This window comes from Triticum urartu, chromosome 2 (genome assembly GCF_003073215.2).
Source record: "Triticum urartu cultivar G1812 chromosome 2, Tu2.1, whole genome shotgun sequence".
Classification (NCBI taxonomy): domain Eukaryota; kingdom Viridiplantae; phylum Streptophyta; class Magnoliopsida; order Poales; family Poaceae; genus Triticum; species Triticum urartu.
This window is the reverse complement of record NC_053023.1, coordinates 223858855-223871454: the sequence shown is the minus strand read 5'-3', so window position 1 is coordinate 223871454 and position 12600 is coordinate 223858855.

Sequence of the window (12600 nt, the reverse complement as noted above, 5' to 3'; positions counted from 1 at the left end):
ATTTGTGGCACCGTTACCCGAAAGGGATTGACAACCCCTTTTACACGTCGGGTTGCGAGTAGTTGTTATTTGTTTGCAAGTGTTGTTTACGTTGTGTTGCTTGGTTCTCCTACTGGTTCGATAACCATGGTTTCATATCTGAGGGAAATACCTACCACCATTGTGCTGCATCATCCCTTCTCTTTGGGGAAATACTGACGTAGCTTCAAGTGACATCACGCCTCGTCTTTCTGCTCTTCTCCTCCCTCCCCGACAACATCATCACCAGTCTCGTTGGGTGATAGCCGGGGAGGGATGTTCCCTTGGTGCCTTTGCCTCCCTCCAATGGTCTTCCAGCTAAGCTTTGGTGGATAACTCCACCGGTGCTCAAGCCGGGCCTTCTTGCTGGTCCCAGATGTGGTGACCAGGGCACCGCCGCACTGCTCTTTGTGCCCCTCCTTCGCAGCCTTGCCACTCTTGATCTTGTCTGGCCTTGCCCGGTAGGCCGTGGCGGGACCGGGATGGGATCCTACTTGGGTGCCTCCTCAGTTCCCTCCTCTTCCCACCGCAATACCTGGCGGAGGGAAAACCAAAGGAGGAGATTACGGGCCGCTTATCTTTTTCAATCTTAAATCTATAGGCACTTGCCAAATTTTAGTTCAAATAATGTAATCTCTTGAGTCCATGTTTGTGTCCTATAAGGTTTGTACTTGTTTGATCTGCATATTAATGAAAAAATGAACCTTGCCAGGGACTCATGCATGTATATATCCATGCATAGGTGGAATGCCTCTATATTTTTCAATAAACGAGTTTCCCCGGGCAGGCTATCATGTCGGTGCCCTCTATTTTGTTACCGGGGGACTGAGCCTACCGGGTACAAATTGTGTAGAGGGACGAGCCCCCCGCCAATTTTTTTTCGGGAAAGGGCCGAGGATATCGAGCCCTCGGACCGAAAACGGCCATGACAAAGGGATTCTATGGAGAGCTTGTTTAGCAGATGGATGTTCTTAGAATGGAACTGGCAGGCTTCACACTTGGTGACTAGCTCGACCGCATCTTGGAGGGCCGTGTGCCAATACAACCCTTGCCGTAATGCTTTCCCAACTAATGCCTTTGATCCAATGTGGGAGACGCACATGCCTTTGTGCATTTCTGCCAGCAGTTCCTTTCCTTCTTCCCGGCAGATGCACTTCAATTTCACACCGTTGGGCCTTCTTCTGTATAGAGTGTCATTGACAAACTAATACATACTAGACCTCCGGGCTACTCTTTTAGCTTCCTCTTGCTCATCGGGAAGTTCTCCGGTTTGGAGAAAATGAACTATATGCCTTGCCCAAGTTGGAGCCTAGGGCTCGGGAACAAGGACTAGCAGCACCTCCTCTTCTCCTGTTTGGCCTGGCAGGAGAGCGCAGCCCGGTAGTTGATGGGGAGTTGTTTCTCGCAGGGTCCCTACCAGGAGCCCCGGGAGGCTCTACCGGGAGAGACTTACCAGAGTCCAACTTCGTCCTCTTTCTAGCCATTGTTGCCGGGGATACGGAGGGATGAGTAAGATGGAGAACAAAAGTTCCTTGTTCCACAGGAAATTTTTGCACAGCACACTTTGACAGATGATCAACTATGTTGTTTTCCGCACGGGGTGTGTGCTCTGTTTGTAATCCGTCAAAGTGCTCCTCCAATCTTATCACTTCCTCAACGTATGCCTCCATCAATGGACTTTGGTAATCCTTGTTGACTTGTCTCACCACAAGTAGTGAATCTCCTCAAATGATCAGCTTCTTAATTCCCAATTCTATGGCAATCCTGAGCCCAGCATGGAGCCCTTCATACTCTGTTGTATTTTTGGTTGCCTCCTCCCTGGGAAAATGCATTTGGATGACGTACTTCAAATGCTCTCCCGTCGAAGCAACAAGAAGCACGCCATCCCCTGCACCTTACAGGGAGAAGGCGCCATCGAAATACATGATTCATTCTTGGGGCGCCTCGTTGCCGGAGGTAACTATTTCCAGTACTTCCTCATCAGGGGTTGCATCCATTCTGCAATAAACTCTGCCAATGCCCTGCTCCAAATTGTTGATATGCACTCAAATTTCAGGCCAAAGCTAGATAACTCCAAAGCCCACTCCACTATTCTGCCGGTAGCCTTAGGTTTCCCGAGTATCCTTTGCAACGGGAAGGGGTGGCAACCATGATCTCATGGGTTTGGAAGTAGTGGAGCAATTTCCTTGAGGCCATGATGAGGCCAAAAATCAATACCTAGATCTAGCCCTCTATAATAGGGAACTAACGAAGTACACTAGGCGCTGCACCACTTTCTTCCTTGACGCGTCCTTGGGGTTGCCCCTACTGTCGTGCTCTTCTCTATCCTGATCCTTATCTGGTCCTGTCGGGCTTTGCTCACTCTCTGTTTCCTCTTCTTCCCATTGTACCACTAGGGCTGCACTAACCACTTGATGAGTTGCCGCTATGTATAGCAGCAATGGCTCTTGCAGTTTAGGGGCAACCGAAGTGGGCACAGAGGACAAGTAGGTCTTCAAATCTTGTAAGGGTGCATCAGCTTCTGGGGTCCACTTCATGGGCCCTTCCTTCTTCAAAATTTTGAAGAACGGCAGGGCGCGCTCGACAGACTTGGAGATGAATCTTCTAAGCGCGACAACGCACCCTGTCAGACGCCTCACATCCTTGACTGTCCTGGGTGCTTGGATCTGCTCGATAGCCTTGATCTTGTTGGAGTTGGCTTCAATCCCGCGATGGGACATGAAAAACCCAAGTAGCTTGCCGGAGGGAACTGCAAACACACACTCTCTGGATTTAGCTTCAAGTTGATCTTGCGCAGATTAACAATTGTCTCCTCCAAATCCTAGATAAGGGTTGATCTGTCCTTGGTCTTGACCACAATATCATCCATATAAGCTTCAATGTTTCTGTGCAACACATCGGGTGATGACTGAGGTCTTCTCTTCATCTTCCTTGGACATGAAGATCCAATGATACCCAGAGTATGCATCCAGAAAGGAGAGAAAATCAAAACCTAAAGTAGAGTCCGCAATCTGGTCGATGCGCGGCAAGGGAAATGGGTCCTTCCGGAAAGCTTTGTTGAGATCTATGAAATCAATGCAAAGCCTCCATTTCCCGTTAGCCTTGCGCACGACCATCGAGTTTGCTAACCATGTCGGATGCAGTACTCCTCTGACCAGATTAGCTGCCTCAAGCCTCTTAATTTCTTCGGCAATGAACTTCTTGATACGTCTCCAACGTATCTATAATTTTTTATTGTTCCATGCTATTATATTATCTGTTTTGGATGTTTTATATGTATTAATATGCTATTTTATATTATTTACGGGACTAACCTATTAACCTAGAGCCCAGTGCCAGTTCCTGTTTTTCCCTGTTTTTGAGTTTCGTAGAAAAGGAATACCAAATAGAGTCCAAATGGAATAAAACTTTCACGGTGATTTTTCTTGGACCAGAAGACATCCAGAGGACTTGGAGTACAAGTAAGAGAAGCTGCGAGGCAGCCATAAGGACGGAGGGCGCGCCCAGGGGGTAGGGCGCCCCCACCCTTGTGAACCCCTCGTGCACTTCCTAACCTAATTCTTGTGCCTATATATACTCATATATCCCCAAACCAATAGAGGCATCCACGAAAACACTTCTCCACCGCCGCAACCTTCTCTACCTGTGAGATCCCATCTAGGGACCTTTTCCGACACCCTGCCGAAGGGGGATTCGATCATGGAGGGCTTCTACATCAACTCTATTGCCCTTTCGATGAAGCGTGAGTAGTTTACCCTAGACCTACGGGTCCATAGCTAGTAGCTAGATGGCTTCTTCTCGCTCTTTAATTCTCAATATCATGTTCTCCTCGATGTTCTTGCAGATCTATTTGATGTAATAGTTTTTTGCGGTGTGTTTACCGAGATCCGATGAAGTGTGGATTTATGATCGACTTATCTATGAATATTATTTGAATCTTCTCTGAATTCTTATATGCATGATTTGATATCTTTGTAATTCTCTTCGAACTATCGGTTTGTTTGGCCAGCTAGATTGGTTTTTCTTGCAATGGGAGAAGTGCTTAGCTTTGGGTTCAATCTTGCGGTGTCCTTTCCCGGGGACAGTAGGGCAGGAAGGCACGTATTGTATTGTTGCCGTCGAAGATAATAATATGGGGTTTTCATCATGTTGTTTGAGTTAATTCCTCTACATCATGTCTTCTTGATTAATGCGTTACTCCGTTCTTTATGAACTTAATACTCTAGATGCATGTTGGATAGCGGTCGATGTGTGGAGTAATAGTAGTAGATGCAGAATCATTTCGGTCTACTTGACACAGACGTGATTCCTATATTCATGATCATTGCCTTAGATATCGTCATAACTTTGTGCTTTTCTATCAATTGCTCGGCAGTAATTTGTTCACCCACCATAATATTTTGTATCTTGAGAGAAGCCTTTAGTGAAACCTATGGCCCCCGGGTCTATTTTCCATCATACAAGTTTCCGATCTACAATATTAGTTTCCTATTTACTATTTTTGCAATCTTTTACTTTCTGATCTATAAACCAAAAATACCAAAAAATATTTACTTGACAGTTTATCTATCTCTATTAGATCTCACCTTTACAAGTAACCGTGAAGGGATTGACAACACCTTTATCACTTTAGGTGCAAGTTGTTTGATTGTTTGTGCAGATATCCGGTGACTTGTGCGCTATCTCTTACTGGATTGATACATTGGTTCTCAAACTGAGGCAAATACTTATCTCTACTTTGCTGCATCACCCTTTCCTCTTCAAGGGAAAAACCAACGCAAGCTCAAGAAGTAGCAGGAAGAATTTCTGGTGTCGTTGCCAGGCAGATCTACGCCAAGTCAAGACATACCAAGTACCCATCATAAACTCTCATCTCTTGCATTACATTATTCTCCATTCGCCTCTCGATTTCCTCTCCCCCACTTCTAAAACAATTTTCAAAAAGATTTGCCTTTTCTTTGCCCCTCTTCCGTTCGTCTTCTTTGTTTGCTTCTTGTGTGCTTGTGTGTTGGATTGCTTGCTTTGTCACGATGGCTCAACCAAAAAACATTGATCCTCACCTTAGGAAGTTGGAAGAAATTGAAAATAATGTTAGGAGCTTCATGTCTTTGCAATTTGAGCATAATAATTTCTTTAGAAACGATCTTAAGGAGCAGAAATTTGTTATGGAATACATGAATAAAGAGATCGATGATATGTCTAAGGAATTCTATGGTTTGAACTCTCAGTTTTCTCATCTTGAAAATTTAGTAGGCCAAATTTCTGATAAACAAGCTACCTTAGTAAACAAGATGGCCACTAAACCAGAATCTCTAAATAAAGTTGAAGATCTTAAAGTGATTGATGTGACTCATATTGAATCTTTGTTTTCCAATATAAATCTTGATAAAGATGGGACTGGAGATAAGTCAACTTTAGTTAAAAGGAGTCCTAATGATTCAGAGTTTTTAGATCTTGATGCAAAAACTGATAAAAGTGGGATGGGAGAGGTCAAAACTTTATGTAGAAATGAACCCACTCTTTTGGATTTCAATGAATTTGATTATGATGATTATTCTTTAATAGATTGTATTTCCTTGTTGCAATCCATGTTGAATTCTCCTCATGCTTATAATCAAAACAAAGATTTTACTAAACATATCGTTGATACTATGATGCAATCTTTTGAAGAAAACCTTGAATTGGAAGTTTCTATCCCTAGAAAACTTTATGAAGAGTTGGAACCAACTATTAAGATCAAGATTAAAGATTATGACTGCCATACTTTGTGTGATTTGGGTGCTAGTGTTTCCACGATTCCAAAAACTTTGTGTGAAGTGTTAGGTTTCTGTGAATTTGAAGATTGTTCATTAAATTTGCATCTTGAGGATTCCACTATTAAGAAACCTATGGGAAGGATTAATGATGTTCTTATTGTTGCAAATAGGAATTATGTGCCCATAGATTTCATTGTTCTTGATATAGATTGCAATCGTACATGTCCTATTATTCTTGGTAGACCTTTCCTTAGAACGATTGGTGCAATTATTGATATGAAAGAAGGAAACATTAGATTCCAATTTCCGTTAAGGAAGGGCATTGATGCGGAGCATCCTACGATCATCCCCATGTCCACATCGACCACTCCCCATGACCCAAGGATACATAAGATGAGACCTCGACTATACGCCATTGGACGCAAGGTGAACTTGCTCCTCTTCGAACCATCACTTTCCACATATGAGACATGGCTACTACCTCAAACATATGTTCTATGCATGAGCAGGAACCAAGAGGAAGACCATGGACAAGACGGCGAGTACACCAAGTACGAGGAACAAGAGAACGGGCTGACAGGAAGTCACAACAACCGGGCGACTGGTCCTTACCGGACGTCCGACGCTTGGAGATCCCACGTGCCAGATCGACTACAAGCCAAGTCTACAGTGACCGGACGACCAACCGAGACCGGACGTCCAACACCCTCTAGCGACCGGACGACCGGCCTCCACTGGACATCCGACAACTTCCGTCCAGAGCCAAAATGCCGGATGTCTGACAAGTACTGGATGACTGGACCCTCGCGAGCCACCTGACGATCGGTACCCGTCGGACGACCGACGCCTATCTGTGCGTAGAGTATCGGGCTGAGGCTCATCTATCCCCAGTTTATTAAGTAAAGTGATGAGATAAAATCAATAATTCAAGTACCAGATACTCAAGATGCCCATAACCGGGGACACAACTAATCATGATTAGTTTGTACACTCTGTAGAGGTTTGCGCACTTTTTCCCACAAGACTCAATCTCCTCCATTGAATTTCTCGCACTACATGTTGTTTGAGAAACGGATGATCGAGACACAGTCTTTTTGAAGCATTAACTCTTTACTCTGGGTAGATAGTACCACCTACTTTCCCCCTACATCTGCTAGCCTACCACTGAACGAGGTCACACAACATACTAAACTATGCTAGAGCCCATAATGGCTTGTGGTTGCACACAGAAGTTGAATAATCTTATGATCCCTTTGAGCCTGGGTGGCATTCCATAGGCTGATCACACGGGTACTCTGGGATCCCCTTGGGCAAGCACTGGGTTCTCCAGGTGCTCGGGCAAACCATTGGGTGCTCCAGGGTGCCCCAACCATTCCACCCAAATGTGTATTAAAGTAGCCACCTTAAGTTTCCCTTAGTTAAATATAATTCTCACATCTTTCATGAATCTCACAAACCAAATCCACGTCTATGAGCATAGCAAACCAGTATGAGCATAACGTAGTAACACCCAGGGTTCAATGTAAGACAATAGGTTCCTAGCTCATCAACTACTTCCCAAATAACCACATGTTATCACATCCTACTCATGCAATGTTTGAGGGTTTAAACTAATGCATAAAAACTGGGTAATGAAGGGATATGATCAAAGTGTGAACTTCCCTTGTACTGTTGATGAAGATGATTCACACTCATAACTCCTGATAATTCTACTCGTCACACTCCATTCAATCTATCAGGAGCAAGCAATTGCATACATAAGCACTCATGCAAAAGATTCGAAGAAAAGCTCTTGGAAAACTTTGAAATCAAGCAAACATCTCTTGCAACAGAAAATAGTTTCTAACAGTACCAAAATTGGGTGGATTTGGTCTTATAAGAAAGTTTAGGTCAAGAGTTTCAATTAGCAAAAAGAATCAATTAAAACCGAGTTATAAAACTCGAGTTATCAACAAAAGAAGTTTGAATTCAAATCTATTTGAAAACAAATTTTAAACTTTCAAAAACATGTTTAAGTTGTTTTACTGGATAGAGGGGATCATAACGAAGAAGTGGGCATGGGTTTCGTTGGATTTGGACAAGCGAGTGAAAAGTTGTAGTCATTTCAATATCAGGGCTAAACTGTAAATAAAATTAATTACTATAAGGTCCCTGGCTATGATTCAGCACTAACGGACGAACGTCCACTACAAAAACCTAAATGATGAACACATTCATTACGAAAGCTAACATAGCAAACGTTTACTAATCAGTGAAAACGTTTTGTGGAGAAAAAACAACACGATCTGGATCGTTGGATCCAAATCCGACGGCGAGGGAGGCGGCGGTTACCGCGGTGATCGTCGGAGTTCAGGAAGACGGCAGCGGCGGCTTTGGACGGGGATGGGACTGTGGCATCGGTGCTCGGCGATGCCAGTGGAGTAGACGGGGAGGGGTGGCTCGGCGAGGCGCGTCTAGAGGTGGGGTCGGCGGCGGCCGAGAACGAGGCGGGCGGCGGCAGCGGGAGCTTTTGAAGCGGCGGCGATGGCTTAGATGCCGGAGAGAGAGGAGGGGTGCCGGGCGGTGGCTTTATAGGAGGGCGCGGCCTCGGGAGGCGTGTGGAAGGGGAAGGGGCAAAGGCGGCGGGGCGGAGTGTCCGTGAAGGACACGGCGCGGCGGCGCCGGACTCCGAGCGAGAGCTCGGGGACGACCGGGCGAGCGACGTGGGCCGGCTAGGCCGTAGCCTGGCGAGCTGGGCTCGCCCGGTCCGATCGATCTGAAGAGTTTTTTTAAACAATTTTTTTACAAACAATAAAATAATACAAACCAATTAAAATAAAAAAATATACTATAGGCATATAATATATCAAAATTTTTAGCAAAATATTTTCTACCACGTGAACATTTTTCTAGCATCAAATAAAATCCACAAAAATTCAAATAAAGCAAACAGTGCTAATAACTATTCAACACCTAATAAAAATCATTTAAAAATATACCAAAATGATTTCAAATTTATTTCTCTCCAATTTTCTAATGTAGGGGTTCATTTTACCCTAATTTCCATATATTTTATTTTTGAAGAAAAATAATTTGAATAAAACCCAAATAACTCCAAATTAAAAATAATTTCAAAGGGACTTTAAATTTGACTATTTTAAACTTCCAACTCATATTTCATATGTTTTGAAGAAATCATTTTATCTTCACTCATGAAAATCATTGAGTTGCATAAAGTTTCTGAATTTGAAATATTACCAAATGAAATTTAAATCCTTTCAAAACCCTTTGTCATTTAACTAAATGGAAGAAGCCATATCATCTTCTCTCTAGGGTTTTTTATTTGAAAAGAATTTGAATTCATGGAGATCAGAAATGCAAAAATGAAAGTTCGAGAAAGTTCTTTTATTCCCACTCATTTAACTTTCCAAAAGTTTCAAGTTCCACTCAATTTCACACAAACAACCACACCACAATTAAACAAACAATAAAAACTATTTATTTAATATAACATTCCAAAAATTAGAATTTTTGGGATGTTACAAACCTACAACCCTTTAAATGAATCTCCACTAGTAGAAAAAGTGTCAAATGTGAAGCAAATTAGTGCCGGTTTGAATCTGAGCCGACACTAATGTGTCCATTAGTGCCGGTTCCAACGGCTAGCCGGGCCGCTCTCATTAGTACCGGTTCGTGGCGAACCTTTAGCACCGGTTCGTGCCACGAAATGGTACTTAAGAGAGTGGTGGCAGGATGTTGTCAGTCTAGGGCCCCTCCAGCACCTTTAGTACTGGTTCGTGTCATGAACCGGTACTAAAGTCCGTCCTACATAAACCCTTCCTCCACCCGAGCTCGCTCTGTTCTTCCCCTTTCCCCTCTCCTCTCTGTTCTTCCCCTCTTCCTCTCGAGCTCATCACACATTTTTCCCAAAATTTGTTAAGATTTGAAGGCCCCCATCCATTCAAATGATCACAAAGGTTAGCAACTTTGTCCTTTCATCTCTCATTGCTAGATTAGATCTTGCAATGCTTTATATAGTGATTAATTTGTGAGTTTAGTAATTTGGGAGGAATTATATGTGCTAGTATTTTTTTATATGCAAATTGAGGTAAAAAATAACACTTAGTTTGCATATGTAGGTGTGGTTTACTTAGTGCCTTCTAAATCTTCGTCGTAAACACCGTCGATGGCCCGCACCATCCCGTCGCCGGCACCACCTTGCGGTGAGGCTCTTGTTCATGAATGTTATATATATAATTGATGTTTGTGTGATTTGGATATATAGTTACTCGTATAATTATCTTACCCGTACGTTGTTTGTTATACATAGTGCTATGGTTTTGATATCCGTCCCCATCGGCCCTCGTCCTTGTTATGATTCGGATGTGGTATATTCTCTTTTAAAACTATTTGTTGCATTTCGTGATTATGAAAAATTATGCCCATCAAGTTGACATAGATATTTTTATGTAGGAGGTATGTGAACCGAAATTCCAACCGACCCTATTGTCAAGAGGTTAAATTTAGTTGAAAGGGAAAACGAGTATTTCAAAGAAAAATTGAAAAGAATTGAGGGGGAGAAGCTGGAATTGGAGTTGCATGTTGCCGATATCATCGATGATCACAAGATCAAGATGGAGAAACTGCGCTTGAAGATTACAAAGATTAGAAAATATGCCATTGACAGTGAGGCTTGGTATCATTATGATGTTGGATCAATTGTTATCTTAGTTGTGATCTTGATCGCATTTGTTGTTGCATTTAAATGCTTTAGCTAGAGAGTTATTTCTTTGTTGCATTTAAGTGTTGTATGAACTTTATATATGTATGAACTTTATGTATGAACATTTGTTAATTTGGTATTTTTGGTGTTGTGTAATGAAGATGAGCCAACAATGGATGTATGATGACCGATGCTCTCACGAGTTCATTAATGGAGTGCATACTTTTCTGCTTGCGGCTGAGGCAAACAAGCGGGCGGATGGTTTTATGCCTTGTCCATGTGCTGGCTGTAAGAATGATCACAATTACTCTAAGTCAAGAACCATTCACGTCCACCTGTTTGAGTCTGGTTTCATGCCCCACTATAATGTTTGGACCAAGCATGGAGAAAGAGGGGTTATGTTGGAAGACAATGAAGAAGAAGAGGACGACAACATCTATCCTGGCCATGGGTTCCCTGAATACGATGATACAACAATGGGGGAAGATGCTGAGTCGGCAATGCGGGAAGAAGCTGAAGAAGAGGCATCAGATGAGCCCGCTGATGATCTAGGTCGGGCCATTGCCGATGCAAAGAGAAAATGTGCATGTGATTTGGAGAAGAAGAAGTTGCAGCGCATGTTAGAGGATCACAAGAAATTGTTGTACCCGAATTGCGAAGCTGACAAGAAAAAGTTGGGCACCACACTGGAATTGCTGCAATGGAAGGCAGAGAATGGTGTATCTGACAAGGATTTGGAAAGTTACTGGTAATGATAAACATTATGCTTCCAAAGGACAACGAATTGCCCGAGAGTACGTACGAAGCAAAGAAGGTTGTCTGCCCTCCAGGGTTAGAGGTGCAGAAGATACATGCATGCCCTAATGACCGCACCCTCTACCGTGGTGAGTACGAGGATTTGAACTCTTGCCCGGTATGCGGTGCATTGCGCTATAAGATTAGCCACGATGACCCTGGTGATGTCGAGGGCGAGCGCCCCAGGAAGAACATTCCTACCAAGGTGATGTGGTATGCTCCTATAATACCACGGTTGAAACGTTTGTTCCAAAACAAAGAGCATGCCAAGGCGATGTGATGGCACAGAGAAGACCGTAAGAAAGACGGAAAGTTGAGAGTACCCGCTAACGGGTCGTAGTGGAGAAAAATCGAGAGAAATTATAGGAAGGAGTTTGCAGGTGACGCAAGGAACGTATGGTTTGGTCTAAGCGCAGATGCATTAATCCTTTTGGGGAGCAGAGCAGCAACCATAGCACCTGGCCTGTGACTCTATGTTTGTATAACCTTCCTCCTTGGTTGTGCATGAAGCAGAAGTTCATTATGATGATAAGATACCGGGGAGGGTGATGATAAGATATTTGATGTCGATGACCGAATTGATGAAGTCATGAATATGATTATGATTATGATGACGTAGACAATGTTGATCTTGAAATAACAAAGACCGGTGAGGTATATTTATATAAGCAGGCATCTGGTGATCATCACATGTTTTTTGATTTGAAGATATATTAACGAATCAATCTTTCTTCTTTCAGCCCCCCGATCGAGCAAATTTGCTTCTATAGACAGCAGGACAAAGTGAAGCCCGAGAAATATGTTGAGGGACGGTGTAAAGTACAACATCGATGCCATCAAAACTAATGGCGAACTAATCACGCCTAAGAACATTACGAACAAGTTCGTTCGTCAGTGCAGAGTTCTTGTGAAGGACCAACTCCCGATCTCCATTCAAGAATGGAACGAGCCGAAAAATAAATATCCAGATGTTACTTGGGTCGACGACAAAGCAAAAAAACGCTTTGGGAATCTCTCATGGAACATTTCACCCTACCAGATCATTTCACTGATGCAAATGTGCAGAAAGTCAAGGACGATGCTCTTAGGGAGATGTCAATTGCATTCAACAACCACAAGAAAACTATATGGGCCAAGTACATCGAAGGAGGAAGGAAGACACCAGAATTCAAGGGAACACTAGAGAAGCAAAGAGAACACTGGCCCGGTTTCGTCAAATTCAAGGAATCAAAATTATCTAAGGAATAGTCGAGAAAAAACAAGGCCAATGCCGCAAAAAAGACGCAGGTCCATAGGCTGGGGCCAGGTTGCTACACGGTGACAATGCCT